The 20,864-nt window shown below is 38.9% G+C and overlaps 1 pseudogene; it reads left to right on the forward strand.

The window, feature by feature from the left end:
- Positions 1 to 805: 805 nt before the first annotated feature.
- Positions 806 to 1,775, forward strand: LOC125119265 (olfactory receptor 7A17-like; annotated as a pseudogene).
- The last annotated feature ends 19,089 nt before the right edge of the window (positions 1,776 to 20,864 follow it).

Here is a 20,864-nt window from a genome sequence, read left to right on the forward strand (position 1 = left end):
TAAGCTATGTACTCCCTGTGTCTTGAAGTTTCAGCTGTAGCAGGGAGGCCACTCCATTCCTCAACATTCTCTACCATTTCTTACTGCACTCTCTTGCTCATTCCCTCACCACCACACTGGCAAAACTTTCAGTTTTGAATATTTGAAAAAAGAGCCTTCCTAAAGGTCTTTTCTCTGGCTCTTCCCCTGACAGGAAATATCTTCCCCCCGACTTCCAATATCTTCCCCCAACTTCCAATATCTTCAAGTATCCATCTTTCATTTCATCGTTTACAGGTCTTCTGAACTCCCAGTAAAAAAAAATAGCATCCCCAACCATGGTTTTTAATACATAGTTTCTCTTTCTTCAGAGCATAGTTCGACATGTGACATGATATATGATATTTACTTTCTTATATTCTTGTGCTATCATTATATGCTTTGTTTTATTTCCAGCACCCTATACTTTTACCTAGAAGATGGTCAATAGTCAACATGTATTCCTCTAATGCATGAAAGCACTTCTCACTAAAACTAAGAAATATATAATCTCTTGGGGGGGGAATCCGAGAGTTTTCTCCTCATTATAATCTATCTAGCATATCTACCTGAGCATTTTGTATCTTTTTCCCACTTGTATCTCTATCTTTTCTGTCTCTCTCTAAGAGAATTACTAGTCATAGATGTCATGAAAAGACTCTTAGAAGCAATAATTTGTACAAAATGTACATGATTTATTTCTTGGATGTAAAATACAAATAGCAACATTTCAACTGTTAGTAATACCCATTCCATTTGTGTAAAAACTAATCGTGTTATCTTTTCCATGCCTAGTAATCACCACCACCATATGGTTCCAGGCAACTATACACAAAATTCAGAATTTTTTCTTCATGGATTATCAAAGGAACCAGAGTTGCAGCCCCTCATATTTGGACTTTTCCTCTCCATGTACCTCATCACTGTGTTTGGAAACCTGCTCATCATCCTGGCTGCCAGTTCAGACTCTCACCTCCACACACCCATGTACTTTTTTCTCTCAAATCTCTCCTTTGTAGATATCTGTTTCACCTCAACAACAACCCTAAAGATGCTAATAAATATACACACCCGGAGCAAAGTTATATCCTATGAAGGCTGCATCAGCCAGATGTATTTTTACGTACTCTTTGCAGTGTTGGATGATTTTATTCTGAGTGTAATGGCTTATGATCGCTTCTTAGCCATCTGCCACCCCCTACACTACACAGTCATCATGAACCCCCGGCTCTGTGGACTGCTGGTTCTGGTGTCCTGGATCATCAGTGCCCTCCATTCCTTGTTAGAAAGCTTACTGGTGCTGCGACTGTCTTTCTGTATGGACTTGGAAATCCCTCACTTTTTCTGTGAAATCAAACAAATTGTTCAATCTTGCTTGTGACACTTTTCTTAATGATACAATTATGTATTTTACAGCCCTACTGATTGGTGGTGGCCCTCTGGCTGGTATCCTTTACTCTTACTCTAAGATCGTTTCATCTATACATGGAATGACATCAGCTGGGGGGAAGTATAAAGCACTTTCCACCTGTGCGTCTCACCTCTTGGTTGTCTCCCTATATTACTGTTCAAGTCTAGGAGTCTATCTCAGCTCTGCTCCTACCCACAGCTCCCACTTAAGTACAACAGCCTCAGTGATGTACACAGTGGTAACACCCATGCTGAATCCCTTTATCTATAGTCTCAGGAACAAAGACATAAAGAGGGCTCTGAAAAAAGTCATTCAGATGGCAGTTATAAAAAGGCAAGTCACATAAAAAAGAATGACATAATGCCATTTGCAGCAACATGGATGGAACTAGAGACTCTCATACTGAGTGCAATAAGTCAGAAAGAGAAAGACAAATACCATATGATATCATTTATAGTTGGAATCTAATATCCAGCACAAATGAACCTTTCCACAGAAAAGAAAATCATGGACTTGGAGAATAGACATGTGGCTGCCCAGGGGGAGAGGGAGGGAGTGGGAGGGATCAGGAGCTTGGGGTTAACCGATGTAAACTATTGCTCTTGGAATGGATGTACAATGAGATCCTGCTGTCTAGCATTGGGAACTATGTCTAGATAGCTACATCACAACACAACAATGGGAGGAAAAACTATGTATACATGTATGTGTAACTTGGTCCCCATGCTGTACAGTGGAGAAAAATTTTCAAATAAATAAATAAAAAGGCAAGTCATTCTGAGTCTAAAGAAGTGCCTTTGAAGCAGTCTCAACCCTCAGAAGCAGAAATTACTATTCTTTGATCAGATTTGTGGTGTTAAACTTGCTCTTTCTATTTATTTCCTGCAATTCCTCTTTATTTGACTTTAACCCTTTATACAACTTATATAACTTCCTTGTTAAAGCTTTCCACTCTTTCTGGTGTATAGGCAGGTTTCTCATTTGTTCATTCTCCTACTTTCACCAGTTTTTCCCAACTTTAGGGCAGAAATACTAAAAAATATATGTATATATATCCATTTATTTTATGAGGCAACATAGATTACTTAAGAATAATTACATCTGGAAGTTACCATTATGGCTCTGTGGTTAATGAATCCAACTGGGAACCGTGAGATTGCAAGTTCAATCCCTGGCCTCACTCAGTGGGTTAAGGATCCTGCATTGCTGTGAGCTGTGTAGGTCGAAGATGTGGCTCAGATCCCACATTGCTGTGACTCTGGCATAGGCCGGTGGCTACAGCTTCGATTAGACCCCTATCCAGGGAACCTCCATATGCTGTGGGAGTGACCCTAGAAAAGGCAAAAAGACAAAAAATATAATAATAATAATTTCTCCTCTGGAGTTTTCTGGTGTCTCATCAGGTTAAACATCTGGTGTTCTCTCTGCCGTGGCTCTGGTTACTGCTGTGGCATGTGTTCCATCCCTGGCCCAAGAACTTCCCCATGCTGCAGGCGTAGCCAAAGTATATAGACAACTTCTTCTTGCAGACTGTGGTTGCCAAGGGTAAGAGTGTTAGGAGAAGGATGGAATGAGGGGTTGGGGTTAGCAGATATAAGCTATTATATATGGAAAAGATAAAAACAAGGTCCCACTCTATTCTACAGAGAAAAATATTCAATGTCCTATGATAAACCATGATGGAAAGAAAATAATTTATCTTATTTTATTTTATTATTATTTTCCCACTGTACAGCAAGGGATCAAGTTATCCTTACACGTATACATTACATTTTTTCCCCACCCTTTGTTCTATTGCAACATGAGTATCTAGACATAGTTCCCAATGCTACTCAGCAGGATCTCCTTGTAAATCTATTCAAAGTTGTGTCTGATAAGCCCAAGTTCCCGATCCCTCCCACTCCCTCCCCCATCAGGCAGCCACAGGTCTTTTCTCCAAGTCCATGATTTTCTTTTCTGAGGAGATGTTCATTTGTGCTGGATATTAGATTCCATTTATGAGTGATATCATATGGTATTTGTCTTTGTCTTTCTGGCTCATTTCACTCAGTTGGAGAGTCTCTAGTTCTATCCATGTTGCTGCAAATGGCATTATGTCGTTCTTTTTTATGGCTGAGTAGTATTCCATTGTGTATATATACCACTTCTTCCGAATCCAATCATCTGTCGATGGACATTTGGGTTGTTTCCATGTCTTGGCTGTTTTGAATAGTGCTGCAATGAACATGCGGGTGCACATGTCTCTTTTAAGGAGAGTTTTGTCCGGATAGATGCCCAAGAGTGGGATTCTGGGGTCATATGGAAGTTCTATGTATAGTTTTCTAAGGTATCTCCAAACTGTTCTCCATAGTGGCTGTACCAGTTTACATTCCCACCAACAGTGCAGGAGGGTTCCCTGTTCTCCACAGCCCCTCCAGTACTTGTTATGTATGGACTTATCAATGATGGCCATTCTGACTGGTGTGAGGTGGTATCTCATGGTAGTTCTGATTTGCATTTCTCTTATGATCAGCGATGTTGAGCATTTTTTCATGTGTTTGCTGGCCATCTGTATATCTTCCTTGGAGAACAGTCTATTCAGGTCTTTTGCCCATTTTTACACTGGTTGATTGGATTTTTTGCTGTTGGGTTGTATAAGTTGCTTATATATTCTAGAGATTAAGCCCTTGTTGGTTGCATTATTTGACACTGTTTTCTCCCATTCTGAAAGTTGTCTTTTTGTTGTCTTTTGGGTTTCCTTTGCTGTGCAAAAGCTTTTCAGTTTGATTAGGTCCCATGGGTTTATGTTTGCTCTAATTTCTATTGCTTTGGGAGACTGACCTGAGAAAATATTCATGAGGTTGATGTCAGAGAGTGTTTTGCCTATGTTTTCTTCTAGGAGTTGGATGGTGTCCTGTGGTATATTTAAGTCTTTCAGCCATTTGGAGTTTATTTTTGTGCATGGTGTGTGGGTGTGTTCTAGTTTCATTGCTTTGTATGCAGCTGTCCAGGTTTCCCAGCAATGCTTGCTGAAGAGACTTTCTTTTTCCCATTTTATGTTCTTGCCTCCCTTGTCAAAGATTCATTGACCATAGGTGTCAGGGTTTATGTACGGATTCTCTATTCTGTTCCATTGGTCTGTCTGTCTGTTTTGATACCAGTATCACACTGTTTTGATGACTGTGGCTTTGTAGTATTTCTTGAAGTCTGGGAGAGTTCTGCCTCCTGCTTGGTTTTTATTTCTCAGGATTGCTTTGGCGATTCTGGGTCTTTTGTGGTTCCATATAAATGTTTGGATTGCTTTGTTCTAGTTCTGTGAAAAATGTCCTGGGTAATTTGATAGGGATTGCATTGAATATGTAGATTGCTTTGTGTAGTATGGCCATTAGAATATGTTAAAAGAATGTATATAAATGTATAGCTGAATCACCTTTCTGTTCACTAGAAATAAACACAGCAGAAATCTACTGCATTTCAATAAAAAATGAATTAAATAAAATTAAAGAATAATTTCTTCTCAGACATGTATTTTCCCAAATATACTTTTCTCTAGGTTTCCTCAGAGAATAGTCATGACCTGTTCAAACTTACATTGAAAAAAGAACACGTGACCACTAAGCTCCTGTAAATTCATTTCAGTGAAAATATGAAACCAAAATTTTCACTTTGGGTCAGTAATTCTTTTCTGTTTCATAACTTCCATGCTCTTACTGAAAACATACATTTTACATTCAACTGGTATCTTGATTTTATTATCTTATTCTACTCAGGGTCCACAATGCCTACACAATCAGTAGCAAAAAATAGTTTTCAAATATACATCTTCCAGTGGAATCTACATGAAAACTCATATCTGAATAAAAGGATTGTCCTAATATTATCTTTGTGTCAGAGATGACCTTAACATGAAGAAAAAAAATTTAAATCATATATTTTATTACTTTGAAAATATTTCTTTTTCATGCTATATCTCTCTTCATAAAAGTGTGGAATATTGGTGCCAACCAAAGATGGCTTTACTACTTAATTGGGAGGGTTGGTTGGTGCATTTTTGTTCTATTGCATAAGTATCTTCCTGTATTTGCTTGAAAATGTCTAGTGAAACCTATAAATATGACTCTATTGGTCTATAAAATAATTCTCCTTTTCTAAATGTTTTCATAACCACCAAAGGGACAGTGAATAAGCAATATCAATGTCATCCGTTATATATCTCCCTTATGTTCAGGAATCTTTCAATCATTATGATGAAAAACTGACCCACAAGATGCTGTGGAGAAAATTAAAAGCTTCAACAATGTTGAAGGGATTGTAAATTGGCACAGCCACCATGGAAGATAGTAGGGAGGTTTCTTTAAAAACCGAAAATAAAAACTGAAAATAGAGTTACCACATGATCCAGCAATCCACTCCTGTGCATATATCTGGATAAAAACATAATTCAAAAAAAGATGCATACATCCCAATGTTCATAGCAACAATAATTACACTAATCAAGATAGGGAAGCAAGCTAATTGTCCATCCACAGAGGAATGGATAAAGAAACTGTGGTACATATACACAATAGAATATTACTAAACCATTAAAAAGAATGAAATAATACCATTTGCAGTATCATGGATGGATTTAGAGATTATCAAACTAAGTGAAGTCCGATAAAGACAAATATCATATCATCACTTACATGTGGAATCTAAAATATGATTTTTAAAATGAACTCATTTACAAAACAGAAACAGACTCTCAGACATAGAAGACAAACTCTGGTTACCAAAGGGGAAAAGGGGACTGGGGGGAGAGAGATAAATTATAAGTTTGGGATTAGCAGGTACAAACTGTTATAAGATAAGAGATAAAAAACAAAGTCCTACTGTATAGCACAGGAACTATATTCAATATATTGGTATAATCTGTACTGGAATACCTTCTTATAATGTATACTGGAATATTATATATATATATATATGTGTGTGTGTGTGTGTATACAAAAATCACACACACACAAATCACTTTGCTGTATACCAGAAATGAACACAAAAGTGTAAATCAATTACACTTCAATTTTTTAAAAAAAAATGACTCACAAGAAAGATTGAATTCCCACCTAGATATGTGATTCAGGGTCACTATTTTTTCTTCACACACATGCAATGTCCTTACAACCCCTTCAAGTTCCCTGGAACAAACCTCAGTAGAGCCACATGATAGTAGTTACTGAAATAATCTTGAAAAACAGAAAGATCTCGAATTGTATCTCCAATATCAGAACACTTGCTAAAAAAAATTTTAAGTAACAGATTATTACAATTGGCTGTTAATTATTGTGTCACTTAGCTAAGCTGCAAACAAGTGGTCCTAAATTAAATGGTTGAATATAATGCCTTTATTATTGACTTAGATTATACGGTAGGGAGTTATTCTGATCTCTGCTTGAACATTCATGAGTCTTTAGTCAGCCATGACTCTCCACATTGTGTCTGTAGCTTACTCATGATGTTGTATGAGACTACGGTTCCTTTCTGCCTTGAACCAATTTGTGTCAGTTTACTCATATGTGTAGGTTAATCTTATGGTTTAGGAAAAAATAAACTTATTGAATGTGAATTGCCTCGATTTAATGCCACTGGTATTATAGTCCACATATGACATATTGCTTTCTATCCAATTAGAAGACATATCTCCCATCCCTATAAACTGTGATGCAATAGAGCCTACCTTGAGTCTTAAATTATGACATCTTAGTTAATTTATTGTAGCATAACAATATGCAAAAATTGCACATGTTAATATACTAAATTTGCTGATGAAACCTTCCAAAATTAAGTATACATATTGCTTATTTTCATTGACATATAATTCAAGAAAATGCACAAGAGTTTTAATTAACTGGCTTTATTATATAAAAGGATACCTCATTTTGCTATGGTTCACTCTATCTTGCTTCACAGATACTGCTTTTTTTAACAAATTGGAGATTTGTGGCAATCACTCATTTCAGTTTTGTTAGTGCTATCTTTCCAATAGCACTTGCTGATTTTGTGTCTCTGTGTCACATTTAGGTAACTCTCACAATATTTCAAATGATTTCATTATTATTATGATGTTATGGTTATCTGTGATTAGTGATCTTCAATGTTATTACTGCAACAGTTTGATGTATCCATGAACTACACCCATGTAATACAGTGAATAAATGTGGGTTCTGACTGCCCAAGAAAACATGTATTTCCTGATCTCTCTCCCTCTCCTTCTAACTTTCTATTCCCTGAGACACAAGATAATGAAATTAGACCAGTTAATAACACTACAGTGGCCTCTAGATGTTCAGGTGAAAGAAATCCTCATGTCTCTCAGTTTAAATCAAAAGATAGAAATTAATAAGCTTAATGAGGAAGGCATGTCAAAAGCCAAGACAGGCAAAAATTTAGTCTTCCTGCACCAAATATGCAGCGTATTTATTTAAAGGAAAATTTCTTGAAGGAAATTGTAAGTGCTAGCTACAGCAATCAGAAAAGAAAAAGAAATAAAAGGAATACAGGGGTTTTTTTTTTAAGTAAAATTCATACAGTATTTTTCATGTAAAAACATCCAGTTTTATATTCCTATTTTGGGTCAGTGGGTTTAAGAACCCAACTAATATCCATGAGGATGCAGGTTCGATCCTCAGGTTTCCCTCAATGGGTTAAGGATCTGGCATTGCCACAGCTTGTGGCATAGGTCACAGATGTGGTTCAGATCCTGCATTGCTGTGGCTCTGGCGAAGGGTGGAAGCTGCAGCTCCAATTCAACTCCTACCCCAGAAAGTTCCATATGCCACAGGTGTGACCCTAAAAGGAAAAACAAATCTATTTTCAGCAAAAAATAATTTGGTTGTTTTTCAGATGCATTGTTGATTTTGTAAGCCAAAGATGCCAATGTCCAAGCATCTTAAAAACCATAGGAAATGTCTTTCTCAGACAAATACTGTATGATATCACTTATAACAGGAATCTAATATACAGCACAAATGAACCTTTCCACAGAAAAGAAAATCATAGACTTGGAGAATAGATGTGTGGCTGCCCAGAGGGAGAGGGAGGGAGTGGGAGGGATCAGGAGCTTGGGGTTAGCAGATGTAAACTATTGCTCTTGGAATGGATGTACAATGAGATCCTGCTGTGTAGCATTGAGAACTATCTCTAGATAGTTACATCACAACACAACAATGGGAGGAAAAACTATGTATACATGTATGTGTAACTTGGTCCCCATGCTGTACAGCAGAAATAAGTAAATAAATAAATAAAAGAAAAAAGAAAATGCAAAACAACCCAGTAGCAAATTATTAGAATAAATGAGAAAATTAAAAAAAAGAAATGTCTTTCTCATCCAAAATTATAAATGCTCTCATCATGGTCTTAATGATATTTTGGGAGCATTGCCTTGCTTCAGAAATACATTAAAACAGATGAAAGTCAAAAGATTTCTTGGTACAATGAAACAGTAAACAGTGCTCGATTTACTGCTAGATTTTTTTTTGTCTTTTTAGAGCCATGCCCATGGCATATGGAGGTTCCCAGGCTAAGGGGTTGAATCAGAGCTGTAGCTGCTGGCCTACAGCACAGCCACAGGAATGTGGGATCCAAGCTGCATCTGCAACCTACACCACAGCTCACAGCAATGCCAGATTCTTAACCCACTGAGCAAGGCCAGGGATCGAACCCATGTCCTCATGGATCATGGTCAGGTTTATTAACTACTGATCCATAATGGGAACTAAAAAAAAAAAAAACCTAGATTTTAAGGCACCCTGGTATCTATGAAATTTTTTTTATTTTACATTACGTATTTCTGAATCCATTCTTCTGTGTGTATGTTGTTTTATTCTTTGGTTTATAGATTTTGTGCAATATCTGGTACTAATGGGTCATCATCTGGACTAGGGTCACAAAGTAGAGAACACACAGACAATGAAACTTTTGATACAGCCAGGGGCTGGTGACCTCTGTGACCTCAGGATATTAAGCAAATGCTTCCATTACTCTTTGTGTTGGGATGGTAAATTTTTGTTGTGAAGGCAATCTTTGATGGTTTAAAAGAATAGTCTGTCGGTGGATGTACAGTGAAGAAAGGACTCTGCCTTGATATGTGCTATCAGGAGGCGCCATAATAGTTTCTTACCTGTAGAACAAGTCATTTCCAGTGGAGGAATGAACAGGTGGGTCACTTTGTAGATCACTTAATTACTTCTGAATCCACTTCAGCGCCATGGGTCAGGGAGGACATCAGGGACACTGGCCAACACAGGGGCAGCTGCAGAACTCAGGAGCATGGGATCATCACAGGTTCAGCTCATCAGCTACCAGGCTGGCTCAGCCTGTTGGGTCCCTGGCTTCCTGCCCTCTCACTGGCTCAAGGCATCAGTGCTTGTTTTTAAGGAAAAATACTGTATGTGTTGCCTAAGATGTCAGTTTTAAAGACCTGTATTCAGATTTCATTCTCTTTAGGTCACTTTATAATTCATATTTTTCACTCTAAAGACTAAATATATTCTATTCACATGTGTGTCAACTTATTAATTTTTCCCATAAACAATATTGAAAAACCCCAATAGCTAAGGATGAAATGAATTAATTCTCTCCCTTGACTTAGGGTATTTTGTAGATTGGCTACAGATTTCTTAAACCTGAAATGATCTTTACACTGTAATTCTCATTATACTTATTATGGAGAAGCACTTGTTTTGAATTTGTTATGCTTAACTTTATTACATGTGAATTATTTGCACTGCTAAGTAGAAAGAAGTGACATGGAAACAACCCCAATATCCACTGACAGATGATTGGATAGGAAGATGTGGTATATATACACAATGGAATATTATTCAGCCATAAAAGAGAACAAAACAATGCCATGTGCAGCAACATGGATGGAACTGTAGACTCTCAGAAAGAGAAAGACAAATAACATATGATATCACTTATATCTGGAATCTAATATACGGCACAAAGGAAACTTTCCACAGAAAAGGAAACAATGGCCTTGGAGAATAGTCTTGTAGTTGCTAAGGGGGAGGGGGAGGGAGTGTGGTGGAATGGGAGCTTGGGGTTGATGGATGCAAACTATTGCCTTTGGAATGGATTAGCCATGAGATCCTGCTGTGTAGCACTGGGATCTCTGTCTAGTCACTTATGATGGAGCATGATAATGTGAGAAAAAAAGAATGTGTACATGTATGTGTAACTGGGTCACCATGCTGTAGAGCAGAAAAAAAGTTGTATTGGGGAAATAATTTAAAAAATAAAAGAAATACCAAAAAAATTAAAAAAAGCAAAGTTGGAAGTCTCCCATGTATTTATTTCAAACCACATTACAAAGCTATAGTAATCAAAGTAGCATGGTATTGGTGTAAAGACGGAATATAGAAAAAGGGAACAGAATAAGCACCCATATATTAACCCAAGCATATGTGGTCCAATGATATCCAAGAAGAGCCTCAGTCTGGGGAGTTCTCATGTGGGTTCAGTGGGTTAAGGATCTGGCATTTTCACTGGAGTGGCTTGGGTCACTGCTGTAGTGTGGATTTGATCCCTGGCCCTGGAATTCTGCATGCCACAGGAACAGCAAAAATAAATTGTTTTGAATCACTCAATTTGAAAAGAACAGTCTATTCAACAACTTGTGTTGGAGTAACAGGGTGTGGAGCCCCTACATTACAACATGCACAAAAATTAACTGCAAATTGACCACTTAACCACAAGACCTAAAACTATAAAACCCAAAGAAGAAAACAGAGAAAAAGAGTCTTTGTGTTATTCTTTGCAATAATTTCTTGGATATTGAGAAATGCAACTCAAAACTACAAAGAGATATTACATCACACAACCTTGGCAAGGATATAAAGAATTGGAACACATGTGAACTGTTGACAGGAGTGTAAAAGGTGCAGCCACTATAGAAAACAATATGAAAAATTCTCAAAATATTAAAAATAGAGATTACTATGTGATCCATAAATCCCAATTCTGGATATGTATCCAAAATAATTAAATGCAAGGTTTTGAAAAGGTTTCTGTACACCTTTATTCATGGTAAGCATTATTCACAATAGTCAAGAGGTGGCAGTAATTCAGGTATCTAATGGTGGACGAATGGATATACAAAATATGATATAAAAATGCAATGGCATATTATTCTGCTTTAAAAAGGAAGGAAATTCCTGTCATATGCTACAACATGGATGAACGTTGAGAATATTATCCTAAGTGAAATAAGCCAGTTAGAAAAGGGCAAATGCTGAATGATTCCACTTATATGTGATATCTAAAACAGTCAAATTCATAGAAACAGAAAGTAGAATGGTGGTTTCCAGGGACTGGGGAAAAGCGGTTATGGACAGTTGTTGTTTATTCAGTATAGAGTTTCAGTTTTGCAAGATGAAAACTATGAGGATCCACTGTCCAACAAGAAATATATATATATATATATATATATATACACACTTATTTTAAAGTTGTTTTTAAAAAAGATAAAACTACAAAAGGGAATGTTACTCCTTTTTATTCAGGGCCACATCTGCAGCATATGGAATTTCCCAGGCTAGGGGTCAAATCAGAGCCACAGCTGCTGACCTACACCACAGCCACAGAAACACCAGATCCAAGCTGTGTCTGTGACCTACACCATAGCTCATAGCAATGCCAGAACCTTAACCGCTGAGCAAGGCCGGGGATTGAAATCACATCCTCATGGATACTCGTTGGGTTCATTTCCACTGAGCCACAACAGGAACTCTGAAATGTTACTCAGTTGTACTTTATTAAGATGAAGGATTTCTTCGACTCATCAAAAGCCACCACTGAGAGAGTAAGAATGAGGATGTAGTTTCAATGCCAATATCCAAAATAGAACACCAAAAGACACAAATAACTCTTGTGAACAGAAAATAAATACAACCAAAGGGAAAGTTGAGAAAAGCCTTTCTTCACAAAGGAGGATATACAACAGATGAGTATATGTTTTAAGAAAGATGTGAAACATCATTAGGTCATCAGGGGAAAAGGGAAAATGTAAACCGCAAGGAAAGCTCTAAATGCAATGTAGTTTCTTGTATTTGATTCTGAAAGAGGAAATAAAATCAGTGGGGGGAAATGGTGAAATCCAAATTAGGTCTGCAGTTTACTTAGGGGTAACATATTTCCCATGGTTTTTATCAATGTTCATTTATTTTTTGCTTTTGAGGGCTGTGCCCATGGCATATGGAAGTTCCCAGGCTAGGGGTCAAATTGGAGCTACAGTTGCCAGCCTACACCACAGCCACAGCAATGTGGGATCCAAGCCACATCTTTGACCTACACCACAGCTCAGAGCAATGCCAGATCCTTAACCCACTGAGGTAGGCCAGCATCCTCATGGATCCTAGCTGAGTTTGTTAACTACTGAGCCATGAAGGGAACTCACCAGTGTTAATTTATTATTGACAAAATTATTATAGTTATGTAAGAAGTTACACACACACACAAAAAAGAAACCTGAGTGAAAGACATATGGGAATTATTTATGCCCTCTTTGCAAATGTTCCATACATATAAAATTATTCCAAAATTATGATTATTTGAAATTTTTAACAAAATGAGAAGCTACCACACACCCACTACACACCCAAAAGGATAGATACAATTTTAAAGATGGAATGTAGTAATCATTAAAGAAAATGTGGGAAACTAGTACTCACATATTGATGATAGAAATAAACACTTGTAGGACCTCTTTAGAAAAATGTGTAGTGAATTTACCAATATTGAACCCACCCTCTCATCAGTCAATTTCAATATTTTTAATTGGAGTAGACTTGCTTTACAACATTGTGTTAGTTTCAGGTACGCATCACAGAGATTCAGTCATACATATACATATATTAATTCTCTTTCACCTTGATCTCCCATATAGGTCATTACAGAATAGTGAGTAGTGTTCCCTGTTCTATACAGTAAGTCCTTGTTGGTTATCTATTTTATACACAGTAGTGTGTATATATTAATTCCCAACTCCTGGTTTAGCCTTTCCCCACATTTCCCCTTTGGTAACCATAAATTTGGTTTTAAAACCTGTCCGTCTGTTTTGGTATTGTAAACAAGTTTGTTTGTCCCATTTTTATTAAATTCCACATATATGTGATGTCGCATATTTATCTTTCTCTGCCTCATCAGTTTTACTCTTATAAACCAAAAAGAATTGAGGGCGTAAGTGCACAAAAATGATAAATGAGTGGTCATGGCAGCTTGATCTATGAAAATAAAAAGTAAAACTAGAAAAAATCTTAATGACCATGGACAAGATGAATACATAAATTGTATTGTTTTCATGGAAGGTTACACTGCAAAAAGGGGGGCAAACAATAGTACGTGTTAACACATGGGTAAATCTCACAAACATAACACTTAATAAAAGAAACCAGACACAAGAAACACATTACATTCAATTGTAATAGGTTAAACAAACAGGCACATTCTCTGGACTTAGAAATGAAAAACATGGTGAGCTTTGTGGAAAAAAAAGGACAGAATATGCATTAAAAGGAGGAATAAGGGAGTTCCCATCATGGCACAGGGGAAACACATCTGACTAGGAACCATGAAGCTGTGGGTTCAATCCCTGGCCTCACTCAGTGGGCTAAGGATCTGATGTTGCCGTGAGCTGTGGTGTAGGTTGTAGGTTGCAGGACACAGCTAGGATTCTGCATTGCTGTGGCTGTGGGGTAGGCCAGCAGCTGTAGCTCCAGTTGGACCCCTAGCCTGGGAACTTCCAAATGCTATGGGTGCAGCCCTAAAAAGCAAAAAAAAAAAATTAATTAAAAAAATAAAAAGAGGAATAGGAAGGGCTTCTTGGATAGTGTCCATATTCTTTTCCTGAAAGAATTTTGATTATGTATGTTTATGATGTGATAACTTGTTAACTTGATACTTATAACACCTACACATTTAAAAATGTAGGATATATTTAAATTAAAGTTTATTTTTATTTGTTTATTACATTATTTTTACATGTACAATATTATATTTCCACTTCTGTATATACTACAATGTGATGACCATTTGTTCTCCACACATTACCACACAGCTGACTCCGTTTACATACTGCACCCCACCTACTCCCCTTGGGAATCATTACTTTATTGTATGTATCTATGTGTTTATGATGGTATTAAACTTTATTTCAATAATTAAAAAAATAAATAAATGAAATAGGCAAATCTTAGAAACCATGATTCATTACAATCAATACAAAACAATATAGAAAATTTGCAGCACTATAACTTTCTCCAAACTTATTGAGATATTTTTTAATTTCATGTATAAGTGAGGTCATGAAACACTTATCTTTCTGTGTCTGGAATATTTCACTGAGAATAGTGTCCTCCAGATTCATCCATGTTGTCAAAATTGACAAAATTTACTTCTTGAGGCTGAATAATATCCCACTGTGTACCACTGTGTGTATGAGTGTGTATGCATAACCTCTGAACAACATGGGTTCAAAGGCACTGAGCTCACAGAATCAAAAAAATGAAAAATGAGAAAATGAGAAGGCAAAGGAACTGTCAATTAATAGAGCAAGAGAAAAGCCCTCTTGAAGAAAAATATAGAACACAAATAAGAAATCTGCCAGATAAAGCATTCAAAACATTGGTAATAAAAATGTTAACTGGGGGGAAGAATCAAGATGATGGAGTAGTAGGACATGGAGCTCACCTCTTCCTACAAACACAGTAAGAATATATCTACATATTACAACATTGCAAATCAGCTATACAATAAAACTTTTAAAAATGAAGAAAAAAACATATGTCTACAAATGGGACAATTCTCACAGAATACCTACTGAACACTAGCAAAAGACTTCAAACACCTCAAAGGATAAGAAATAGTTCCATGTAACCAGGAAGGATGGTAGGAAGAAGAGGAAGGGGGGAGTGGGATGCATATCTGGGAGGTAGCTGAAGGAGATAATCTCATGCACCCTGGGAAGCCCTTTCTCTGATGGGGAAAACAGCTGGGACAGGAAAACAGCTGTGGAGGCTCAGAGGAAATAACAACAATTTGTTTGTGGCAGGCAGGACAGAGTAAGACCTGCACAGATGGCCCATGCCACTAACTTGCACACACAAGCCTAAGATGCATGACCACTGGTACAGGCAGGGCCTGGGTGTTGGAATATGGGGTCAAGAAAACAAACCTGGTGAGGGGGGATTTACCATCATGGCTCAGTGGTAAGGAACCCAACTAGTATCCATGAGGATGCAGCTCAATCCCTGGCCTTGCTTAGTGGGTTAGGGATCTGGCGTTTCCATGAGCTGTGGTGTAGGTTACAGATTTGGCTCAGATCTTGCATGGCTGTGGCTGTAGCATAGGCCAGAATCTACAGATCTGATCTGACTCCTAGCCTGGTAACCTCCACATGGCCATGGGTGCAGCCATAAAAAAAAAAAAAAGCTGGTGATAGGACTTCTGTTGGCTGCATGGAGACAGCCTGGAGGAGCAGGAGTGTGGAAAACTGCAACTAGGAATGTTTGCAGAAGTCTGGGCTGCCATGTAAACAAAGCACCATTGCTAACTGGCATGCAAAGAGTGTGACCACCATTGGATCCTCTTTTCCCATGCTCCTGCCCTGCCACCAAGGTATCTAGAAAAGGCTCCGGCCTGGGTGAGCATGTGCACCCCCAGGTGCTGCCCAGTTGCCTCCCACAATCTCTGGCTGCTGCCACTTACATACTCCCACCTGGGTGGGCTGAAGCATGCACCCTAGATGCCACTTTGCTCCCTCTCACCTGGGCAAGATAGCTTCAGTTATATCAGAAGCAGACACTGCTGTTAGGTTGCCCATGCACAGAGGTGGGAAGGAAATCACACCTGAGTCTCAAGGACCAAGTGACTTGGGAAGAAGTGTTGAAATCTCTCCTTGTGGATAGGTGAACTATGGATTTTTACTTTCCCTGCTGTCTCAGTAAATTCAGTGCCTGTGGCGTATCCAAATGGCCAGTGAGTGCTCCCACAGCTGGGACAGGTCTGGCATTAGCAGCTGTGGGTTTCATGGGCATGTACACACGGAGGCTGGGCCAGGCAAGTGTCTGAGATGCCACCATCATTCCCACAGTGGGCCCAGGTCCATGAATACTAAAGTTCTGTGACCTGACCTCAGTGGATCTGTGCTGGTGGCCTGGTGAAAACGCCTGAGAGACACGAGGGCTCGTTGTCAGCATAGACATGGTTGAGGTGGGGCCAGTGGCAGTGACAGCAGTGTATTTTATGAGTTCACATAACAAGTGAAAGTTGAGAAAAGAGAGCACATTCACAGCTCCAGTGAAGGAAGAGTCAGTAGCTCCTCTCCCAGGAGGAGCACTCAAATACCACCTACTTATACCACCAATCATGAATGCACCTCAGAAACATCATTTCTGAGGGTTTCTACACTCACAATTAGGGAGAAGATGCTGCCCCTCACAGGCTGTGACAACCATTGGAGCATAGAGGAGCCCCACTTAACATCCAGTGCAGGCTCTGTTCACAAAACCTCAGTCACATGTTGTATCAAGGGGATAATGTCCAGCATACACTGAGGAAAGAGATGGTAGGAATCCATGCTAAAAACAGCCCTCATGGCAAAAAATATAAAACACACGCTGGCTACACACTGACGTTCCACATAAAAATAGCCCTCTAAAACAATCTGATGGCTTGGTATTGGGAGAAGGAACTCCCAGAGCCCTTAGTGTTGAAAGCTGGTGGGACTTGAGTGTACGACATCCACAGAGCTGGGGAAAGCAGAGATTTCACTCTTGGAGAACACACACAAGATTTCATGAGACACACCACAAAGCAGTAACTCAATAGGAGCCTAGGCTAGACCTTCTCACAGGTCTAGGAGGATCTCCTGGGGAGGAGGTTCAGTTGCAGTTCACTGCAAGAACAAGAACACTGGTGCCAGAGGGCTCCAGGGACTGTTGATGAACATGAGTTCTCTCAGATGTCTCTGTTATGGCAAGTAAATCTGGCCACATCCTAGAGACAGCAGACTCCAGTGCTGGAACACTTCAGGCCAAACAACCAGCAAGATAGAAACACAGCCCCGTAAATCAGCATAATGGCTGTTCAAAGTTGACCTGAACTCACATCCACTTCTAAACACACCCCTTGAAATGACCCAGCTCCACCCACAAGTGGGCAGGAACCAGTCCCTCCAAATAGCAAGGCTAAACAAGCCTCTGGAAAAATCTCATCTACCAAAAGGCAGACACCAGAAATGAGAGGAACTATGACTCTGCAGCCTTTGGAAAGGAGGTCACAAACAGAGAAACTTAGACAAAGCGAGATAGCAGAGAAATATGTTTCACACAAAGGAACAGAATTTTTTAAAAACCCACAAAAACAACTAAATGAAGAGGAAATAGGCAACCTACCGGAAAAACAATTCACAGTAATGATATAGTAAGTAAGGATGACCCAAGAATTGAAAAAAGAATGCATGCACAAACCAAGAAGTTACAAGAAATGTTTAGCAAAGAGCAAGATTTAAAGAAAAAACACATATGAACAATGCAATAAGTGGAAGGAAAAGTACACTAGAAGAAGCTAATAGCAGAAAACTGAAAGGGAAAAATGAATAAGTGAACTGGAAGACAGAGCAGTGGAAATAAATGCTATGGAAAATAGTACAAAAAATTAAAATAAAATAAATGAGGACAGTCAAAGGGGCCTCTGGGACAACATTAAACATGACAACATTCACATTAGAGGAGGACACTGAAGGATTAGACAGATAGAAAGACTCTGAGGAAATATTTGAAGACATCCTAACTGAAAACTTCTGTGACATGGGAAAAGAAACATTCACTCAAGTCCAGGAACTGCAAAGTCTCACACAGGATAAATCCCAAGAAGAACATGACAAGACACATATTAATCAAACTGACAAAATTAAAGAGAATCAAAGAGCATTCATTCTAAGATAAGGAACAAAGCAAGGATGTCCACTCTCATCACTTTTATTCAACATAGTTTCAGAAGTCCCAGACATGGTAGTCAGAGAAGAAAAAGAAATAAAAAGAATCCAAATTGAAAAGAAGAAGTAAAAGTCAATGTTTGCACATGACATTTTACTATACATAGAAAATGCTAAAGAAGTGCCCAGAAAACTACTACATCTCATCAATGAATTCAGCAATGTTTCAGGATATCAAATTAATACACAGAAATCTCTTGCCCTCCTATATACTAAAAACAAAAGATCTAAAAGAAATTACATCAACAATCCCATTTACTCTCACATCAAAAATAATATGTTTAGGGGTCTCTTCTTCTCCTTCCCAGCTGTGCTGGGAGCTGTTTGCTTCCCTGTTATGAAGACTTTGCTTGCTTGCTCCCTGTGTGTTCATAGTGTTCATTCTTCGGCTCCCTGAACAAGAACCCGGATTCTGGTAACATCTTCCAGTGTCATATTTTGGGGTCTCGTCCAGGATCCAGATCCAATACACCAGCATGCACAAGGTAAGCAGCAGTCAACTTGTGCTTTTGCTTTCTGCTTTATTCAGTTTCATTTGCCTCTGAAAGGAGGGTAAATGCGTGAATGAGTGTGCAAGCCTGAGATGTGTCCTGGACACAAAGCAAAAGTGGAGTCCCCATCCGCAGTTCTGTTTAAGCTCCTGAGGGACCTCATAGGGCTAAAAGCAGCCCTCCTGAGTCCAATTGAGCTAGGAGTCTGGTCATGGTTTTATACCATCCTGCCATATGCCAAAAAGCACCAAATGGAGTGTTCCAAGAGAGAGAGAGAGCCAGAGACGGATGAAGCAAGTCATGAGGCAAACTTTCCTTCCCATTCCCCCACCCTGAAATCTCCTCTCTATTTACTCCAGCCTTTGAAAAGCATTTGTGAAATTACAGGTCACCATATTTCTGAAGGTTAGCAATTTTTGAAGTGCATGTGAGAAACAAAAATGTTGTTTTTGTGAGTTCTTGAAGGGTGAGTTAAGAGTAACCATCTCTGACCCCTTACAAGACTCTTGACTCCACCTTCACTGCTTCCTACAGCATGTTAGAGCCAGCATTTCACAGTAAATTATGTTAGTTGAGTGCTGGGGTCCAATTTTTTATGGAAATCCATCTTTTATTGGGGTCCCTAAGAGGACAAGATGCAAGGAGACCTCTTGCACTGTGGGGGAAAAAAACAACATAAAAGGCTTTATGGCCAAAAGTCCTCATAATCCAGTTCTGTAAGCTTGGGGATTTTCCCTGGGCATGGTCAGTCTTGCTTTTTGCTATTTACTTTCACCCTGGTTGGAGAAACTGACAATGGATTCATCCAATATACCTATTAACTCTAGCTTAGGAACTTTCCTAACATTAATAGAGGGCACGTCACAGTGAGCGTCTTAGGATTCCAAACCTTGGGACACCTGCATGTCTGGGTTAATTCACCTCTGTCCAGAGAAAGGTAATGGACAGACACTATGGGAGAAAAGGCTAAACTGGTAAGGGAGTGGTTAATTCCAGTTAAGCTAAGGTTGGATGGGACATTTTACCACTAATGTCTACTTGCTCCTTACAAGAGAGGGGATGCCCTCACATAACTGAGAAAGGACAATAGGTTCTGGACACGGGTCTTTTCTATTTTTCAAATGGGAGCCACACCCTCAAGCCTGACTTAAGGCTCAACAGCAACTCCTCTGACATGTGCCTTGAAAAATGGGAAAATTTGACCCTCAGACTCCGAGAAAGAAATGTTTAATTTTCTTATGCATGAAAGCCTGGCCTCCATATAACCTGTCAGATGGAGAGCGATGGCCATCTGAGGGCTTTCTGGGGCTTATAAAACTATTCTCCAATTAGACCTATTTTGTAGATGAGAAGAGGTGCTTTATATTCAGATCTTCTTTAGGATGAGGGAAGACACTAAGCTGAGGAAGGCTTGTGGATTTCCCCAGTGCATTATACCAAATCCCTCAGGGCCAAGGTGCCCACCGAGTCCTGGCTAAATTGGGTCAGACCCTCCCAAAGTTAATCGGCCTTCTACAATACTACTCAAGGCTCCTCTTCTCCCCTTCCAGTGCCAAAGTTATATACCTCTTTACTCCCTTTGCAAGAGGTAGTAAATGGACAGTGGGGACCAATGTAGGTCCATGTGCCTTTTTCTCTTCAGGATTTAAGGCAGATAAGGACAGATGTGGGAACATTTCCTGATGATCCAGATAGATACATCAAGGTCTTTCAGGGTCTCACGCAGTCCTTCGAGTTAGCCTGGAAGGACATCATGTTATTACTAAACCAGACATTGACTCTAAGTAAAAAAATAAATAAATAAGGTCTTAGGAAATGCTCATGGCTGGGGAGATGAGTGGTATGCTGTAAACGCCAGAGGCAGATCAGAAAAGGAATGAACCAATTCCCCACGGGGTGTCAGGCAGTTCCTATGAGTGATCCTAAT

The sequence above is a fragment of the Phacochoerus africanus genome, unplaced genomic scaffold (genome assembly GCF_016906955.1).
Source record: "Phacochoerus africanus isolate WHEZ1 unplaced genomic scaffold, ROS_Pafr_v1 Scaffold_21, whole genome shotgun sequence".
NCBI lineage: Eukaryota > Metazoa > Chordata > Mammalia > Artiodactyla > Suidae > Phacochoerus > Phacochoerus africanus.